General features: G+C 39.5%; 1 protein-coding gene across 2 annotated transcripts in view; it reads left to right on the top strand.

Annotated features, from left to right (window-relative positions):
* LOC110560660 (contactin associated protein family member 5) overlaps nucleotides 1–20,247 on the top strand; it is a 755,447-nt gene that overhangs the window by 468,562 nt on the left and 266,638 nt on the right. The gene's annotated exons all lie outside the window — the stretch shown is intronic.

Here is a 20,247-nt window from a genome sequence, read left to right as displayed (position 1 = left end):
TGGACCAACTAGTGAGGACGAAAAATACAACTTTCACCTCAAAATCACTAAGAGATACTTTATTCTAGAGCATGATAATGGCCTGAGAACATAGATTTAGTTTACAACAGATTTCATTATTCTATAATATAATTCCACAGTGCTAAACAGCCCTAATATAATTGTCATTAGTTGGCATACACCTATATACTTCATTCTGTGTGCCTTAGTGTCTTTCTGTCTCTGTTTCTGTCTCTCAAACACACACACACACACACAAACACACACACACACACACACACACGCATGCATGCAAAATTGTATCAAGCACTAGTCCTCATAAATGCAAGATATAGTAATGTAATTGAGCAGCAGAGTCAGGCTTCTCATATCTTACTGAGTATTTGTGTTGTAGGATCCTCTGCAGTGAAGGAGCATACTGATAGAGCTCTTTGTAGGCATACAGTGTCCAAGGCAGTAAGGATATGCAGAGAAATTAGAGCAGGGATATTCATGTGGCAGTAAACTCAGGAACAGGGCCATGAGATGCTGTAGACAGAATGAAATGATGGAACCAGTACAAGAAGCGATGGCAAGGCAAGTTCAGTCATTTTTACAATTGAATGAAAAGATCTAGACATTGACCAAAGAAAGTTCTAGTTATTTTACTTTCTATGTTTCTTCATCTAGTAAAGAGTGGCAATATGCTAGTTACTTTGAAGTTTCTGTGGAGCAGGAACAGAAATTATGTTGTGTTGCTGTTACTGGTTGTTGATATCTAGTCCTCTTCAGCAACCTACTGGTACTGGGCTTCTCAATGTGTCTTGATTCTTTTCAAAGCATAACTCATGCTTGGGGTGCAGGCACAGTGTGCATGCACATGCACAGGTGCCCAGATGGTCTCTATGCAAAGACCTCCTGCCCAGACGTAGCCCATGTATCTCAGTCTCCATGGGAGGAGACGAGGGAGGGGGCTACAACTCGGATACAAATGAATAAATAATAATAATAATAATATAATAATAATAATAATAAATAGCATCAACAAAAAAAACATAAATAATGCATGGGTTCTTAGTAAAAGTTATAAAATTCTAAGCTAGTTTAGGAATTTTTAATTCCCTAAGTGCATTTGTCCTAAAGCATTTAGATGCAAATTGCCAGTACTCCAGGCTTTCCAGAAAATAGAAGTGTTTTGGTTACAGTAGAAGGCAAAGGAGACAAGTGCATACTGTTGAGCAGGGGTTGTAATATGGCTGCCAAGTACTCGGTTCAGACATTTTACCAAATTCAGTCAGAGTTTACGAATGTCATCTCTGTTAATTCTACCAGCAATATCCTAAGCACCCTGACTACAAGACCTGCAGGGACAAAGATAGAACAGCTAGAGCAGAGATTGAGGGAATGTCCATCCAATGCAGGTCCCAACCCTGAGACCCTCCACAGCGAAGAAAGCCAACCCCTATCATTTGTAATGATACTTTGCTATGCTTGTAGACAGGAGCCTATCAGAATTTTTTTCTGATAGTTTCCACCCAGCCATGGTTGGAAAAAGATACTAAGACTAACAGCCAAACATTGGTGAAGCATAGAGAGTCTAGTGGAAAAGAAGGGGGAAGGATAAATGGACCTAGCTGTGACAAGAAGACCAATAGAGTCAACTAATAAGGGCCCAGAGAGACCTTTGGAGACTGAAGCACCAACTAAGAACTGACCTCAACTCTCATTTCGCCCTTTCTCCTTTATTCTATTCTACTTTGTGTAATGTATCTTAGGCTAATGACCTTTCCCTTTAAATCCATAACATTTTGGAGCTGTGTAAACAGACTTAGTACTCAGTATTAACTGGCTATGGGTCATTCATAAGATTTGCAACTTCTGTTCTAAGTCCAGGAGTCAAACATGCTCCCCTGTTCCTCATTTTCTTCCTGCATTTTCTTCACTACCCAGCCATTATCAATGCCTTTTCATATTCAAAAACGGGAGTTGAGTATGTTTTGAAGTTGCACTGGAGTTTAAATTCAAACGCATGGACCTTATAGTTATGCAACCTTTGACAGGCCATTTAATAATTCTAGATTTGGTTTTTTTGTCAGAAAATGAAGATGATAAAAATTATTGTCTTTCAAGATAAATGTAAAAATCTTAATGTATATCCTGGCATAGTTACTTCCCTCATTGTTATGACAAGAAATCTGACAAAGCGACTTAAGGTAGGCAGGCTTTATCTTGGCTCACAGTTTGAAGATACTGTTCAGCAATTTGAGAAAAGCAATTTATGGCAGCAAGAACACCAGACACCTGATCACATTGTATCCACAGTCAGAAAGCAGAGAGAGATGGATACTGGTGTTTTCCTTGTTTTATTCTTTTTATTCAAACTGGAACCCTAGCTCACATAATAGTGTCATCCATGTTTAAAGTGGGTCTTTTCTCCCATCTTTACCTCTGTCTAAAAGTACCTTCCAATGGCATGCTCAGAGGTCCTATTTTATTCTAAAGCCTATAGTTTGGAGTTATGACTAATCCTCAGATTCATGAAATCCTTTTTTTTTTTTTTTTCTAAACCAGGCACTCTTGAAACAGTGATCTGATGGTATACAGTGATTGTTGCTTCAGTCTTCACTTATGCTCACAGTTGTCTACATGATTGAAAACTATATATTCATTCTCACCTTAAGAGTTAAAACATTAAAATCTCCACCTATTCTAAATTGCCAGACTCTTTCCGAGACTCTAGAGGTCTGGAGACAAGCTTGCTGGCAGTTACTTATAAGGATGAAGCACAATTAGGAGAGTGAGAATCTCTGAACACATTTTCCTTAGAATAGAGATTCCAGTGAGTTAGTGAGCTTTTAAAATATTTTCCTAGAACTCAATTTGGAGTCAGTTTGTAATTTTTTAATGTTAATAGAGACTTGACCACCTTTTAGTATATATTTATTTTCCAGCTCCAGAATATTTTTGGTCAATAAAATACGTGTGTGTGTGTGTAAATTTGTTGTGTACAACCACTCACAAAACACATTCCATTCCTATCTCTATAGTGACAATGTCACTTTCACATAGGTAGAGCAATAGGCAAGAATTATAGGGAGTTTGCAGAAAATGTTTAAGAAGATTTCTATATCAAAACTTATTTTTATTCTCAAACAATTCCTAATCCATTTCCAAGCCACCTTCATAGTCTCCCAATTTTTCTCCAAGCTATTTTGATGCTCCAATTCTCTTTGCTTGACAACAGCTTCCATTTTCATTAAAACTCATCAAAGCAGACATAATTGAGTATGTAAAATATTGCAATTGAGGTCTCTCCAATATTTCTAGCTATGATTGCTCAGTGTGATTGAAGTAATAGATTATCATTCCAGCTATCGACAGCAAGGAGAAACTGTGTCCACACAGTTTGGAATGAGTTATTAGCCTTGCTTCCTGAAGTTAGAGCAGTGGCTGTGATTTACTCGTTGCCTACATACCTGTCTGTCAGTATAACGTGAATGAAAGTCATTGAGAACATAGAAAGAACACACTCCTTGGCCTTTCTTTTCTCTCACACTTTGAGTGTGCTTACAGTGTTAGGCAAATATATTAAAGAACAAAGTGAGTGGAATTTAGTTGTTAGGGTCATGGTATGTGTGATGTACTATTGTGCTGGCATCTTTCTACTGACTTTATCTCAAAGCAATCTACTTCCAACATGCACACACTAATGTGTATGTGCTGTCACTCAATAATTCATATTCCTGTGAAGACACAACATACACACACAAACACAAAAACACCAGATTTATAAACACACACACATATAGACATATTTATGGAAACACTCACAAAGACACACACAGAAAAAATGTGCAATTTCCATTGTTCTTCCAAACACTGACACAGAATAAATAAGATAGACCTGATTTCTTTTCACTTTTCTTTTTATTTTAACCATCAGTTGTTTAGTCATCATTGCAAAATTACTGTTTTCAAGGTGCTGAGGAGACAGCACAATCAGGAAGGTACTTGCTTTGCAAGCATGAATGTCTCATTTTGATTTCTAACACACTTGCAAAAAATCCAGTTCTGCTGGCCCTGCTTATAATCCTAGTGCTGGGGAAACAGAGTCAGGTGAATCCCTGGGACCACATTATCCAACCAGTGTAACTCAATCAGCAAGTTACAGGGCAATGAGAGACTTGGTCTCAGAGAAACAAGGTGGCCAGTGTATGTCCTAAGAAACAGTATTCAATGTTGTTCTCTGTTATCCATATACATGTGAGTGCATGTGTACATGTGTAGACACACACACTCACACACACACACTCACATACACACACATACACTACTGTTGCCAAAAGTGTCACTTGTGTTGAGGCAATATATAAGGAATATGTATTTACTATTTACCTGAGGAAACATCCATCATTGAAAGGACTGGAAGTTTCCCTAATGATGCTACTGAGAGGTAGAAACAGGAGAACAATTACACTATCTAGATTGAAGCTTTTTCTCTAGGTGCAGTGTTTTATATCACAGAAAACCTAGAACAAGCTTTCTTAAATTGGTCTGCATTCATATATATTTTACCATTGTTCTAGCCCCATGATGATAAGTAGCTGGAAAAATTTTGATATTGGTATCTGCAATATTCCTGCAGTGTAAGCACGAAAAACAAGGATGAATCCTCATCATTCACATAGAAACCAGTATAAGAAGTGCAAATGTGTAATCTCAGATCTAGATGGTAGGTAAAAGCAGATCCCTAGAGCACATTGTCTCAATACAGCTGATCAATGAATCTATATTTAGTGATAGACTGCCTCATAAAAAGAGATGAAATACTATTGAGGAAAGAAACACCATCTGCCTGTTGCCCACCACATATACACACACACATGTGCACATGCTGTCATATGTAAAGGTACACACAAACACATATACACACAGAGTGAGAGAAAGAGAGAAAGACTCTTAATAAAGTCACAACTTTGCTTTATACTGGCTAGTCCAGAAATCTTTTCTATGTCAAATGTACAAATTCCAGTTTTGTACAAGTTGACATCCTTAAGACAATAAGGGAACTCTTCCAGCTGCTGATGGTGACAGGGAGGAACTGCACCTCTGCTTTCTCACCACTGATAGGACTTCAGCTCCCTTCACTAATGTTCTGAAACAACTTTCAAAAGTCAAAATTCTCCTTTCATCATATGCATCCCTGGAATTAAACTTGAAACAAGTATTTTTAACCACTGAGCCATCTCACTGTCCCCTAGTAATGCAGTTTTTTAAATTTAGTTTAATTTTTATTATTAGTTACATTTTATTAACTCTATATCCCAGCTGTATCCCTCTCCCTTATTCCCTCCCAACCCCACCCTCCCTCCCTCATCTCCTCCCTGCCCTTTTCCAAGTCCACTGATAGGAGAGGACCGCCTCCCCTTTCTTCTGACCCTGTTTTATTAGGTATCTTCAGGACTGGCTGCAAAGTCCTCCTCTGTGGCCTAGCAGGACTGCTTCTCCCCTGAGGGGTGGGGAGGTCAAAGAGCCTGTCATTGAGTTCCTGTCAGAAATATTCCTTGCTCCCCTTACTATGGGAAACCAATTGGTTACTGAGCTACCATGGGCTACATCTGAGCAGAGGTTCTAGGTTATATCCATACATGGTCCTTGTTGGAGTGTCAGTCTCAGAAAAGACCCTGTGCCCAGATATATTTGGTCCTTGTGGAGCTCCTATCCTTTCCACGTCATACTAACTCTCCTTCTTTCATATGATTCCCTGCACTCTGCTGAAGGTTTGGTTATGAGTCTTAGTGTCTGTTTTGAAACACTGCTAGGTAGAGTCTTTCAGATGCCTTCTGCAGTAGACTCTTGTCATATATCCAATGTACATCCCATTTGTCTTTCTAAGTGAGGATTGATCATCTTAACACATATCTACTTTCTTCTTTATCTTCTTTAGGTGTATAGATTTCATTATGTTTATCATATTTTGTAGGTCTATATAAGCAAGTATATACCATGTTTGTCTTTCTCCTTCTCGGGAATACTTCATTCAGAATGATCTTTTCTAGATCCCACCATTTGCCTGTGAATTTCATGATTTCCTCGTTTTTGATTGCTGAGTAGTATTCCATTGTGTAAAAATACCACAATTTCTGTATCCATTCTTCCGTAGATGGACATCTGGGTTGTTTCCAGGTTCTGGCTATTAGTAATGCAGTTTTAATATAAACTTTTTTTTTTAGTAGGACATTCAGCAATTCTTTTATTGTTCAGGATGTTTTAGTTATTTTTTTTCTCTCTGAGTATCTTTCTCTCCCTCCCTCTCCCCTTCTCTCTTTCTCTCTCTCACTCATCATGTTTAAGTTTATATTACTCCAACCAAGGACTATACATGGAGATAACCTAAGACCCTTGCACAGATGTAGCCCATGGCAGTTCAGTATCCAAGTGGGTTCCATTGTAATAGGAACAGGGACTGTCTCTGACATGAACTGATTGGCCTGCTCTTTAATTACCTCCCACTGGGGGTGGGGGAAGTAACATTATCAGGCCAAAGAAGAAAACAATGCAGGCACTCCTGATCCTAACTGACTAGGATCAGAAGGAAGGAAATGAAGATCTTCCCTATCAGTGGACTTGGGGAGGGGCATGTATGCAGAGGGTGGAGGAAGGGAGGGATTGGGACATAAGGAGGGAGGGGACCACAGGGAGGATACAAAGTGAATAAAGTGTTAATTAATAAAGAAAAAAAAAGCTTAAATATGTTGCACGCAGATTTCAGAGACCTTTCCCACAGTGGAACTATGTGACAGAATTTGTGGTACATTTACACAATGGAATACAACATAGCAATTAAAAACAAACAAAAAAATCATGAAATTTGCAGGCAAATTGTGGAAACTAGAAAAGATCATCTTGAGTGAGGTGGGATAAACTCCTTTTTAAGTGTATATTAGACATAAAATATAGGATAAACATACTAAAATCTGTACATGTAAAGAAGCAAAGCAATAAGGAGAACTCTGGGTAAGATGCTCAATCCTCATTCAGAAGGGAAAAGGGGATAGAGGGAGAAAACAAGGAACAGACAGGGCTTACCACAGAGGCCCTCTGAAATATTCTACCCAGCAGTGTATCAAAGCAGATACTGAGACTCATAGCCAAACTTTGGGCAGAGTGCAGGAAATCTTACAAAAGAAGGGGGAGATAGAAAGACCTGGAGGGGCAGGAGCTCCACAAGGAGACCAACAGAACCAAAAAATTCTGGGCCCAGGGGTCTTTTCTGAGGAAGAAAAAGGTCCTAGGAAGAACCATTTATGGAGAAAACCTAGAATCCCTGCACAAATGTAGCTCATGGCAGGTCAGTCTGTAAATGGATACCCTAGTTAGGGGAACAGGAGCTGTCTCTGACATGAACTCCATGGCTAGCTCTTTGATCATCTCCACCTGACGGTGGGGGGTGGGGAGCCTTACCAGGTCACAGAGGAAGACAATACAGCCAGTCCTGATGAGATCTGATAGGCTAGGGTCAGATGGAAGTGGAGGAGGACCTCCCCATCAGTGGATTTGGGGAAGGGCATGGGAGGAAAAGGGGGAGGGAGGGCAGAATTATGAAGGAAGGGAGTTACAGCTGGGATACAAAGTGAATAAATTGTAATAAATAAAAAAGTAAAAAAAAAAAACTAAATATAAATCAAGAGAAATAACAAAACAACAATAACAGCCATCCACCAGTTAGAAGAGGAAGCTGTATATGCATCATGCTATTGCTGGAAGTGTAGTCAACAAAGGGCTTCCAGAACATTGGTCTTTCAAGCTAAGCCCTGCAAAGTGGACCTTATCTCCATGTATATAATAAGTGCTTTGAAGTGGTCTCTCTGGACTAGCAGAAGACAGCATAATTTCCTGCTAAATTGAGCCATTAAACAAAACTAAGTCATAAAGCTGTGGCATTACCCTGAAATTAAAGCACTGTCACTTGCAAATTGCCAAGAATTTTAACAGCCACTTAGAGAAATTCTTTTCACACATCCATTTAACATGGCCTGTTGAGTCCAACCACATTGGAGGAGAGGAGTGAGGAGAAGAAGCCTTAGTCCTTCAGGGATTATGGCTTTGGCCTTATAATTCTTTCATGCTTCTCCTCTCTATTAACCCACACATTTCTCAAATTCTTTATTAATCTCTCATGTATTTATCTATTTGTCAACTCTCTTATTTATTTACTTCCTCATACATTTTTTATGTGCTCAGTTATTTATGCATTACTCAATTATGTAGAAATTAAATTATGCAAATTACATTCTAATGTTGTCCACACTTGGCACCAACGTTTACACAGTGAATAAATCTATTCTTTAAGAATAGATTTATTTAAGAAATGCATAAATAATAATAAATTAAGTATTTAAATTACCTTTAAAAATTACTTATTTAATGTGTTTGTCTGTTTTTCTGTGTGTCTGTGTGTCTGTGTGAGTATGTCTGCATGTGGAGGCCTGAGGAGGACCTTGAGTGCTGTTCTCTGGTGCCACACACCTTTGTTTTTGAACAAAGAAACCAAGTTTCTCATTGGCCTGGTGCACACTGATTCAGCTGTGCTAACAGGACACAAGCTGCAGAGGTTGCCCTTCCCCATTTCAACCCATCACTATAATGCTTGGCTTTTCTTACCAGTTTCTACTGATTAAACTTGGGTCTTTGTTCTGGTGAGAAAAACACTTTACTATCTCCCCAAATGTCAGATCATTTTGTGAACCTCTCAATAAATTATGTATTCATTAATTCCTATTTACTTGCTTCCACGTTTATTTTTATGGGTTGAATTTTCATGCATCATTCCATCAGTCAATTATGTAAAAAATAATTCACAAAAATCATATTCTAATATTGACTGAGTCGAGCATCACAAATCTATTTTGTGAATGAATTATTCACAAATTTGTTTGAGAGAAGACAGGTGCAGTATGTAGATATTTTATGCCAGTGTGAAAAATGTGGGAGTGGGAAGCCATTGTTAGCACCGAAAGAGAAACCAGGTGGAAAAGACAGAGGAAAGGTGTACAGGGATCACAAACCATGGTTTTTTAAGGTGTCTTTCAATAGCTGAATTTGGAGCCACATTTGGTGAATTTATGTGAGGAGGTTTGTGTGTTTATGATATATGTGTGTATGGTGTATGCCTACACATGTCTGTGAGTATGTGTCCCCATAAGGGCACACAGAGATCAGAAGAAGACAACAGGTGTGAGAGGTTCTCTCTTGAACTTTGAAATAAACTGATGATTAGAAACCCTTCAAATTTCCCCCCACCTTGGCCCTCTATAATGCTGGATTTATAGGCACAGGCCATGCATGGCTTTTTATGTGCGTACTGGAGATTTAAAGTCAGGATCTCAACATGGCCAACAGGTACTCTTTACCCTCTGAGCCCTGTCCCCAGCCTCTGAGATGATTCTGTAGTAGAAACAGCTGTTATTTAGAGAGGAGCTACTAACCATGCTCTGTATTTCACACTGGGGCTGGCACTGTTTCCCCAGCACCTGTGTGAAGAACACCTAATGTACTCCAACATGATAAACATCTTGCCTACAATTGAATCTACCACTGAAATGGTCAGGTTGTGACTGTGAAGCCTAAATGCTCAGGTTCAGGTAACACAGAGTCTGAGGCACGGAGAGGCTTCTGTACCCTAACATGCTTCATTCCACTTACACTGTTCCATGGGTCACCAAACCTTTAAAAAATACTGTGAAGAGCGGGGGTCTCCAGTGCCCACTGCACATTCCTCACCACCACTGTCCTCTTCTGTAAGATTGATGTGATCATACCTCCTTCAGGTTTTCTGAGGAATGAATGAAAAGAATTGGAAAGGTGAGGTTCTCAACGTTCAATTATCTATTAAAAAAATAGCTGAGAGGAGTGTTTAAATATCATATTTTAGCTTTGTTTCTGGTCCTGTTTATTCAGTAAGTGTGAACATGAGTCACAAACACTGTTTAGTATGTTATAATGGTTAATTGTGATTGTCAACTTGTCAAGTCTAGAGTCATCTAGGGGACAAACATCTGCGACTGTCTCTCTGAGTGTTTCTAGATTGTGTTAAGTGAGGTGAGCAGACCCATGCTAAACCAGAGGTGCCATTTGATGATCTGTGGTCCGGACTGAATACAAAGGGGCAAAGAGACTGAGAATTATTCAGCATGCATCTCTTTCTGCTTCTTGACATGTGTGTGATACAATCAGCTTTCTCAACCTCCATTTGTCATGAATTCCCCATCATGCCAGACTGTACCCTTGAGCTCTGAGCCAAATAAAACTTCCTTCTTAAGTTGCTTTTGATAATATTTTCCAAACAAAAATGAAGAGAGTAACTTCTACACACATTTCTAGGTATTAGGACATACTTCTTCGAGGAAATCTTTGAGGCAATCAGCCTGGTTTTGAGCATTAGTAAGACCCTTACTTTATTCGTTTTTTCCACAGCTAACTGTACCTTAAGCACAAGAATGGACCTATTAATACTTTTCTGTTCATATAAATTTAGTGTCCCTGGTTCTAGTGACAGGAGAAGCCAACAAACATCAATCAGCATGCTTTTCTGTGTCCTGTTAACTTCTACCATCCGCTCACAAAGCCTCCATTTGCAACATAGGAGGAAAGTCATCAAACCCTCAAAGCAGTTTCATTCAATCACTTATATTTACTTAATATACTTATGTAGATGGTTTCTAGCTACAGAATTCTGCCAACATACTTAAATTCTATGATGCTTAACTTCCTCATGGGAACAAGTATTCTTACTTCATTGGATGTATGCACAGGTTAAGGAAAATTAAATGAAGGGGTGGGTCAGATGCTCCTGGTTCAGCATCTAACATTCTCTTAAAGCTCTTGAAATAGTTCTGCATGGCTAGAAGTAACAAAGTACAAAATGAATGCAGAAGTGGGACTGATTGATGGGAACTCATGGGAGTTTCATGCTTCTATACCTCACCCACTGTAGAGAAGGCCTTTCATGAGCAGCTGTCCTGTTTGGTATCACTAACAACTGCTCCTAAGACCCCCACTAGACAGTGAAATATGAACCCAGCAAGCTCATGACCTGCTGCCTAATGCACCATGGAAATGTGGTACCCAAGGATGTGACTGCCTCTATCGCTACCATCAATATCCAGCATCATCTCACTGTGCTCCTCAAGGGAACCAGAATGTTTAGTGCATGATGATGGTTCTATTGATTGTCATCTTTTCACAACATATTTGAGGATAAATCTGTTCGCTGCTGTGAAAAAGTTTCCAGATTGTACTGACTAATCTGAGAAAACCCTCCCTAAGTGTGAGTGACAGCATTCCCTGAGCTGACATCCTGGACTGAATGCAAAGAATCAAGGGAACTGAGCACCCACAGTCTTCTGTTTCTGCTTCGTGGCAGAGTGCAGGGTACCGAGTTGACTCAAGCTCCTGCTTCCATGACTTCCCTGTCAGGATGGCAAGCACTTGACCAAAGTTCATTGTGCCATGTGTATGCCAAGCCACACAACCATCATTTCTGATGGCCCGCATGGACCTCAATTTGACCTGAAATATGCCAAGGTCTTTGGTACACTGATATGTGGGTGAGAGCATTGGATAAGGTGACATCTCTGAGACAAAGGTGACATCTCTGAGACAAAGGCCCTGGAGAAGGATTTCACAGACGTAGACCTTAATTCCTCCTAGAGCAATGATGAAGAAAAACAGGCAGTCACTTGGAGACTTAACACTATGGTTATTGCCAAGTCCATTCTAGACACCCTCTTTGAAAATAAAAATTTGAGAGACCTACTACTCTGGGCAAACAAAGAAAAGCAAAGATGAAATAGCACTCGAGCAACGAGGGTCCTGGATGCATTGTCTGAGGGCTCCTGGTTTGCCCTGAGATTCCTGCATCGGGATAGAGTCTTATCTATATAAACATTTTTCCTGTTCAGAAGAGAGAAGTAAGAAGCCCAGGGTCAAAAGTACCTCGCAGAATGCATGCTTGTCCATGCTCACTTTGCTCTGAGCCCTAGATTCCAGGGAGAGATGGGGAATCAAAGTCAGTTTAGACTTCTCAAGGAATAAAAGAGCCCAGTTTTACAGGCAGCTTTTGCCATTTGTTCTGTAGAGGGTGAAGCAGAGAATCGCTTCACCTAAGTAAACTTTTCCCATTCCTCTTTCATTCTATGGATTATCTTTATTTTCTGTTAGTGCCAGAAAATACCTGAGCTTGAATATTTTCAAAGGAGAGAAGTTAATCTAGCTCAGTGTTTTTGTTGCTGAATATTTGTCTTCTGTTTTCTTCAAAGTGTGGCAGTTGTCAGTAAATGGTATACGTGGAAGATAGGACACAGAACACAAGAGAGGAAGCAAGAAGATGTGTCAGTGTAGCCAAATTTACTTTGTAACTTCCTGTCATCTTTCAGTCCAATGAGAGTAAGAACTCTCTCTTCTGGAAGATTCATGTTATCCTACCTCAAACTTGATCACCTCTCTTAAGTTCACAATTTCCTAAAACATGACTCAACTCTTAGTATACCACAGTAGGAAAACAGGTCTGCAGACCATGAATCTTTTCAGGACAGATAATATCCAATGCCAAGCAAGGCCTCCTGACACAGGAGCTCTTGCTCAGCGTGCATCCTTAGTATTCAAGTGTTTGCAGGTTATATCGATTTACAAAAATACCCTGGGTAGCAATGTTGACTGCCACTGATATAATTAGATGTAGTATAAATATCCTGCTCATGTTCATACATTCGAATACGTAGCACTGTTTGGGGAGGCGCCGGAACCTCAAGAAGTAAAATCTTTCTTCTGGAAAGCAGAAAAAGTCTTACAGGTTGTAGTCTAGCCTCCTTCTAGCCATTTCTTTCTGTTTTCTGATCATTACTGTTATGTAGTCAGCTGCCTCACGCTTCCACTGCCATGCCTTCTCTACCATCATGGACCCAAAAGCGTGAGCCAAAATAAGCTTCTCCCCTGTTATGCTGCTTCATTCAGGTCTTATATCGCAGAGACAAGAAAACTAAGTAATGCACAGTCGACGGAGGGATTTCCAAGCTGTGAGAATTTTGTGCCACTTTCATGTTTCTCGTGTTTTTTTTTTTTTTTCCATTTTGCTCTCAAGAATTTCCTTCATCCCCATCTTTATATCCCAAACACACCCTTTTAGTTTATATGAAGTGACATTCTCAAGGACTATATTTTATTTATGGCTTTTTTTTATCACATCATGTAGCTAAGAAATTTGTATTGAATCCAACTGAGTTTTGAAGAGTGTGGGCTGGTTTAAATCTAACATGATATTTCCTATCTTTCTCTAGTTGTTTGACTTAGGTGATTTAATTTTCTTCTTCCTCACTGTTTTCTTCCATTATTAATTTAAACCCTATTTGCAAGTTTATTCTGAGGATTATATGTTATAATCATTGTGAACCAAAGAAAAATTCCTAGCATTATACACCCAATATGTATGCAGCACCTATTTGCATATTTTTATTCAAAATTTAAGCAGTGTTCATGCTTTAGGTTTTATTTTCCAGACTCCTTGTTTTCAATCTAGAAATTCCTTACCCCTAAACTTCTCTTTTTCTTATATCCTCTCTTTCTTTTTTTTCTCTCTCTCTATGTCTGTCTGCTTGTCTCTGTCTTTTGGTCCCTCTCTAACTGTCTGTATCTCTCTCTCTGTCTCTGTGTGTAGGGTATGTGAAGTTATATGTATGTATGTATGCACATATATATTATGTGTGCATATGACATGTTGATGGTACGTGTATGTTTGTGTATTGCATAAGCACTTGTTCACATTGGTGTTCCTGCATATGTGGTAGAGCATACATGTATGCATAAAAATGCACAAGGCAAACACTACCATTAAGAGCATTCCTGGGCCACTCTACCTTAGCTTCTGAGACAGAGCTTCTCACTGAACCTGAAGCTGATCATTTCACCTTGGGTGTTTGTGCAGTGGGCTCCAGGTCAGCCTGTCCCTGCCTCACCAATACTGATTCTGGAAGTCCAAACTTAGATCCTTAAACTTATACAGCAAGTACTTTACTGAGTGAGCCATCTCTGTAGAGCCTTTAAGTTTGTTTTCCTGGTGTCTGAATTCTCTTTCATTGTTGTGGCATATATTTGTGGGGGGTAGTGGAATAAGAGAGGAAAGACTAAATTCGACTCTCAGGTTCAGAGCTGATCTTCACTCGCGATGGGGAAGGCTGTGAGCAGCAGGGAAGCCATGGAGTAGCACACAGGAAAGCACATCTATTTAATTTTCTTCTTCACTTTTATCCCATTTGTGGCCCCATTGTAGAAGGCTGTGTCCCAGCATTCTAGTATCCCCTTCTTCACAACAGGTAAAAATAAAATAAAATTAACCTTCACATTTAGTTTTCATGACACAAACTTTTTGGAGAGTGTCCAAAGGATATGCAAATGGCTTTTGAAATAGTTTTGATTCTTTTCTCACTTTCAGGACACTGGCAAGTAAATATATTGAGCCATGTCTATCATGATGCCTCTTGGCAGCAGATGCTTGGTGTCAGTCTGTTTTAGTCTAGGGATGCTCAGCTCCATAATTTGGCTAAAATAGTGTGCTGGGGCTCTGCACTAAGAGGGTGATTTGTCATTCGTCAGACAACTAAGATGATTCACACAGAAACTTGGTGAACATGCTTGTTCATCAGCATTTCCTTGCATGATTTAAACATCTCAGACATTATTAAACTGATATTTATTCTCCTTCTTCTGTCTTTTTATTTCTCTGTCACTCTGTCTCTGTATCTCTCTTTTTCTCCCTCTCCCTCTTTGTGTATAAAAAACAAACCAAACCAAAATACAAACAAACCCAAGCACTGTTACCTGATAACCCATTTCCCTGACCACAATACTAGTTTAAATGCTAATCATTTATATGCAACTAGTGGGATGCCTTTATTAAGTTCCTATATCATATGTGCATGCATGGAATATCTCCTTGAGTTCTAGAGTAATGCATTCCTCACATGCTACTCTGTCAAAAATGCCTGGCAAAAGCAAGTTAAGGAAGGCTTGATTTTGGTCACAGTTTGAAGATGCATCATGGAAACAGTATGAGATGGCTAAGCACATTGTCTCTGCAGTTGAGAATCAGAGACACCAGCCTATAGAAGAGTGCCAGCCATGTAGAGCCATTTCTTCCTGAATTAACACAGTCCAGAAACCTTGTCACTGATAAGCTCAAAGCCTTGTCTACCATTACAAACAAGGAATCCACCATTTCAAAGTGTAACGTGGAGTTATGCCATTAAAGACCAGATGCAGCTATTTTCCTAAGACTGTGTATTTCCTATTATAAAGATTTGGAAATCAAGTCCTAGTTATTAGGCTTGATCTTCACGTCCCAGTTTTTGCAGTGAGCACAGTGAAGAAGTGCATGTGCATGGTTATGTGAGTTTATATTATGAGTTCAATGAAGCTTCCTCTGATGCAAACCACAAATCATTAATATATCTCTGATTATTCTTTAGTCCTTGCAAGTCTCCCTCCTGTGAGTCTTGCCCTATAACATCAATACACATTCTCATTTATTCCATCTGGTAATATACATCAAACATCCTTAGAATCGTATCTGTAGCATCAAGGCCAATAAGAGTCATGTTTAAGACTTCGTTGGGCATCATTGAGCTTTCATCCTTAGATCATATTCTGCCCAAGTTTACCATTGAACAAAGCACTGTTTTGAAATTACTTATTATTTTTGCTTTGTTTTGTGATAATTTTTAATATAGTAATGTTTTTGTAGGAGTTTTTACCTGGTTAATATTCAGTATTCGGAATTATACTTCATTCTTTTGCTTTCATTTCTGAGAGTAGTTAAAATGTTTTAAAGTTAAAAAGTATGGGATGATACAGCCACAGTCAGAGCAAGCATTCTGTTGTTAGTCAGTCATCTCTAGAAATACAACTTGGAGCATACTATTCTCTTAGGTGCATCTTAATTGGAGAAAAGTGAAAAATCAAAATTCCAATGACTGATAAGAGAAATTTCCTCCTGTTATCTTTACTCTCTTCCCATTCATCACCTCTTAATATCCATTTGTATGTTCATCTTCTCATTTATTGTAGCACAATAAGTAACATCCTCCTTTCTGCATTGATACTTATATTTGTCTCTTGACAGTTTACAATAGAAATCAGTTCAGATCAGTTTAAATGCCACATACGTTATTTACTGTGGCTTCATTGCACCTCACTGTGTCAGCTAAGTACACTTTATTCAGTCAGGCATCTATTGATGGACATTTGCCTTTTCCCTGTGTAGCATTATTTGCAATAGGTAACCATCAAGAATATAAGCAAATATCTTTTTTAAAAACCAAATATCTCATTCCTATGTATTTCAAGATCTATTACTAAAATCAGCAAAGTCCATGGAAGATAACTGATCTCTCAGCTTGGTGGTAGGTATGTATATGCTTTGGGGATGAAGAGAGTAGTGGTTAGTGTTTGTTATCAACTTGACAGGATCTAGAGTCATCTAGGACTCAAGCCTCCAGGCACACCTGTGAAAGACTGATTAGTTTAGATTAGTCTGTGGGTATAGCTATAGGAGATTATCTTGATTAGGTTTTTGAGGAAAGAAGGCTCATCCACTTTTGGTGTAACCATCCCCTGGGCTTTGATACTGGACGATGTAAAGAAGAGAAAGAGAATCAAACAAAAACATTAATCACTCTATGCTTCCTGATTGTGGATGTATGTGACCAGACACTTCACTCTATTGCTACTATTGTTTCCCCATAATGGTCTCTTGTAGCCAAAATAAATTCTTTACTTCCCTAATTTACTTTTGTTGGGATATTTTATCACAAGGTTGGAAAAGTTACAAGACTGCAAAGTGTTAGGCAGAGGATTATGAGGCAGTGTTGTCTGTTGCAGCATATGTAGCTTTGCAAAAGACAATGTTTTTATTTTAATTACTATGAATGAAATGTGATGAGTTAGAGAATGCTGCCCACATAGTATGGAATGTAACTGAGACAATGTCATTTATATTGTGACAGGATTTGGAGTATGAATGTCAGCTGAAAAGTGAGATAATTCTACTGTCTCTTGGCATTTCTTTTGTAAGATTCTACAGAATCTGAGCATAAGCAGAATAGGCAGGCAGTTGTACATGAGAAACAGCTGTCTTCAGGATGGGAGATCGTTTAGCAAATGAGAAGCTTGACCTGTATGTGTGAGGACCGGAATTCACATGAGAAAGCTCAGCAGTTGTGTGGCCCATCTGTAATTCCAGCACTCCACAGTCAGATATACAGAGTCACTAGGAAAAGATGTTTAGCATGGTGAAACAGGTTAATTGGTAAATTCCAGGTCCAGTGAGAGACCTTGCTTCAGTAGATAAGCAGAAAACAATTGAGGATACCAACCCTAAACACCATGTGCATCCCCAACACAAATATAGACACATATAATAAATACAATACATAGTGACAGAGACAGTCATCAAACAGACAGATGGATGAACAGAGAGGGAGGAGTGGATTCTGAGGAGAAAGAACTGTCTTCATCTTAGAAAAGCTAATGTAAGTGGTACCCTTTATAACACATTCATGGATGAAGACAAGTCCTTTGCATTTAACTGAGTCACAGGAAGTCCTTTGGATTGATATCGACATCTTCACATATCTAAATGGAGGGTTGTGAAACAGTATTCATTGTGAGGATCCTGGGTTGTAAAGTCAGAGAGTTTATCACCTTTAATCCACATAGTGAAATGTAAAAGAAGGATCATTTCATATTTTTGCAGGAAGAAGAGGTTGTGAAAGCTGAAGGCTCAAAACTACCACAACTCAATAGTAAAAATGACAAATGTTGTAAATGAATGTAGGTTTGAGTAAGTTACCATTTTCATCTCTAGACTGGACCTAAATAAGGTCACTATGGATTCTTTAAGAACTCATAGCTAAATAGAGAATTCTCAATAAAGGAATATTGAATGGCAGAGAAACACTTAAAGAAATACACAACATCCTTAGTCATCAGGGAAATGCAAATCAAAATGACCCTGACATTTCACCTTACACCTATCAGAATGTCTCAGATCAAAAACTCAAGTGACCAACACATGCTGGAGAGGATGTGGAGAAAGGGGAACCCTCCTAGATTGCTGGTGGGAATGTAAACTTGCATATATCCAAAATATGCTCAAGTACTCAACAAGGACATTTGCTCAACCATGTTTGTAGAAACTTTATTTGTAATAGCCAGAACCTGGAAACAACCCAGATGCCCCTCAAATGAGGAATGGATACAGAAATTGGGGTAGATGCTACCAAACTTTGGACAGAATGCAGGGAATCTTGTGAAAGAAGGGGCAGATAGACAGACATGGAGGGGACAGTAGCTCCACAAGGAGACCAACAGAAGCGAAAAATATGGGCCCACCAGTCTTTTCTGAAACTGATACTCCAAACAAGCACCATTCATGGAAATAACCTAGAACCCCTGAATATATGTAGACCATGGCAGCTTAGTCTGTAAGTGGCTTCTCTAGTAAGGAGAACAGGAGCTGTCTTTGACATGAACTCAATGGCTGGCTCTTTGATACCCCCCTCTCCCGCCAAGGGGAGGGAGGCAGCCTTATGAGGCCACCAGAGGAAGAGAGTCAGAAAGCCCTGATATGTCCTGATGGGCTAGGGTCAGATGGAAAGGGAGGAGGACCTCCCCTATCAGAGGACTCGGGGAGGGGCATGGGAAGAGAAGAGGAAGGGTGGAATTGGGAGGGGACGAGGCAGGGGAGTACAGCTGGCATACAAAGTGAATAAACTGTAATAGATAAAATAAAGTAAAAATGATATCTTAATATCAGTCTCAATGTCAAGAGACTCCAACAAGGGCCTCAAAAGGTAAAGAAATTAAACACTTGTAAGACCATTGTAAGAACCACACACAACCTCACTGTTTTCTTTTCAAAATAAAATTCATAATTTGGCTTGAAAGCATCCTTTCTTCTCCATGCTACAAGGATAAAACAGTGAGGATCAATGTAGGAAATGGCTGGTTCTGGACTTGAGTCCTCTAACTGTACTAGATATGCATTTACTGTACTAAACATGCATCTCAGTGAGAAAGCAACATAAATATTCTTTTTTTTTTACAGTGTGTGAAATATATATATATATATATTTTTTTTTTCAATGCAGTTTATTCAGGAACCTTGAACAATCCTCAGACCCTGGGGAAAGCCAGCCCACAGCTTAAATAGCCTCTGGGTAGCCAACACAGGCGTGCCACGTGGGCAATGCAGATAGGTCCACATATATGGAAGCAAGCCAGATCCTCAGCCTTAGCCAAATGTGGAATTGTTCATGACAGAGAGCACTCACCATCGGGAAGGTGGAAGGCGGAAACCAGATCCATCTTTAAGGCATAGCATTCCGCAGCTCTCTACAGTTCCCCCTTTTTGTTTTAGACGCATCAGGCAAGAGTAGAGGTCTGATCTCTGATATTAGAAATAAATTGGGACTTTGTGCCAATGTTCATTTAGGTGTCATCCACCCAAAGAGCATCAGACCCGTCCGATACCTTTTTCTCAGAGGCGGCACCTGGGGCATCAACACGCATGCAATCAGACATGCTCTTCTCTAGGTCGAAAGCAGCTGACCCTGAGTGCAGTGCTTAGCCTCACATCCTGAGCGTATCATTTTAGCTTTTTATGGTATCCAACCATGCTTGGGGAGAATGTCCTGCTTCAATGGCTGTAAAGGCCTGAATGATCATGGCTGCATCACACTGTTGTGAGACTCTAATCTTGCATATATACCACAGGCAAACCAAGGAGACCAACACCAGAAGGTCTGCTAACGCTCCCATGCCCGCCCATTCCTTCAGATGATTCATGGCTGCAGCAATCCATGTTGATAATCCTGTGGCTAGTCCTGCGTCCACTCTGGTAGAATTTACTGTGACTGATATTCTTGAGTCAACCACTTTCTAGATAGGGTCTGATGTATCCAGGCTAGCTTTGAACTCACTATGAAGCTGAAGATGACTGTGAACTAATTATCCTCCTGATTCCCTATTTAAAGTGCAAAGATTATCGTGATATAACACCTTATCTGGGTTTATGTGTGGCTAGAGATCAAACACAGACCTTATTTTATGGTAGGTAAGCAAATAACAAATTGAAATAAACCTCAGTACCCAGCTATACACTCTTGAGCTCAGGTCCACAGTGTTTACTCGCCCGGTAGCCCTCATACCATACCC

The sequence above is a fragment of the Meriones unguiculatus genome, chromosome 18, assembly GCF_030254825.1.
Source record: "Meriones unguiculatus strain TT.TT164.6M chromosome 18, Bangor_MerUng_6.1, whole genome shotgun sequence".
Lineage (NCBI taxonomy): Eukaryota > Metazoa > Chordata > Mammalia > Rodentia > Muridae > Meriones > Meriones unguiculatus.
This window is presented reverse-complemented; position numbering and strand designations above follow the sequence as displayed.